We start from the raw sequence: 1,586 nt of genomic DNA on the forward strand, positions 1-1,586 counted from the left end.
CAGTCCAGCTAGTCCCAATGTCCTTTGTTAACTCAGCTGGCCACCTCTGCTGGCTGGCTTGTCCTTTGAGGTCCCTACCTTTTTCAGTCCAGGAACATTTTTATCTAAGGGACACCAGCAACAAAAAATCAGAACCAGGCAGCAGTGTCCCCACCAAACATTGCTCCAGTTAGCTGGACAAGTGGCAAATGGGCAACATGTCTTCAGCTACTAGCTAGGGGGGCAGGTACCCCAGTCTTTTTACACAGCCCCAGGTGATTGCAATGTGAAGCTACATGGAAGCCAGTCTCTTCATTGCCTTAGGAATTCCTCAGGTCAGAATATCAGCCAGGGCGACCATTCAGCAAGTTGTTTGGCTTGGCTTCCTTGCAAGAACTGACAGGGGTGGGTGATGATCACATTTTTTTCAGTTGGGCAGTCCTTTCGATCTGGAACCAAAATAAATTTTGGCCTGCATCTCGAGCAGAGAGACTAGTCATAGCTGTGGGGCCCAGGACCCAATGATGATAAGGACTAGCAATCTTGAGTGCTTATCTCCTCCTGTATCTGGCCTTCTTGCTTCTATAAAGTAAATCGGGAAATCTCACCACAACAGGCTTTCCTGTGAGGAGGCTGGCATTTCCTGCCTGCCCCAAAGGGGACAAGGATGGAGGGAACATATTGCTGATGCTGAGGCCACAAACTAGGTGATTTTCAACTGCACCCACCGAGATCAACAATGGTGTACGACATTTGAGCTACAGAGGTGGTTATTTTCCAGACACATTTTCCACATAGTTTCCTACACATGGAATAAGAAAAAAATAATCCATAGTTACTTGCTTGAATACAAACACACACACACACATAAGCTCACTCATACATATGTACTGCATGGATATTCATCTGACATAAACTGATAAAACTGACATGCTCCGACAAACTTCACACCATTAAATTGGTGATATTAAAATTAGGTCATATTTTAATGCACTGGGGAAGCTGTTCTATAAACTTCATGGTTTAGCATTTTTTCAAATTTTATAAACAAATATTGCTTCTGCAAAGCGAATTGTCTCTCTTCACCTCTATTTTTATTCCAATCTTAACAAGAGTGCTACTGAAAGGTCATTTATGCTAATAAAGATTTCACATATTACTTCTATCAAAGAGACACCAGTGTACATAGGCAACTTGATTTTGTTCTACTATCAGAACATTTACATGATATGTTTTATGCAGCCCTTAGAGTCATATGCCATTGGAAAGGACTCTAGAGAATTCAAATTCAATTGCCAAATGAAGAAACAGAATCTGAAACAGAAATTACATTTTTATGCCAATTTTTTTTTTTTTTTTTTTTTGCTCCAACTAAATCATTTAGTTTCCCTTGAAGAAATGACTGGAAAACACAACTCTGGAAAAACAAGGGTAAACACAGCATTCTGAGTGTTGCATGACACAACCGACCCTCTACACGACACGGTAATAATGCCCATCGGTGGATATACGCATGGCAGAGGTTTCAAAGTCCATGCATACAGATTTAATAACTGCAAAGAAAAACAGAAGCAAAAAAATTTAAAAAAAAAAGAAAAACAACCAAA

Source organism: Bubalus kerabau, chromosome 5 (assembly GCF_029407905.1).
Source record: "Bubalus kerabau isolate K-KA32 ecotype Philippines breed swamp buffalo chromosome 5, PCC_UOA_SB_1v2, whole genome shotgun sequence".
Taxonomy (NCBI): Eukaryota; Metazoa; Chordata; class Mammalia; order Artiodactyla; family Bovidae; genus Bubalus; species Bubalus kerabau.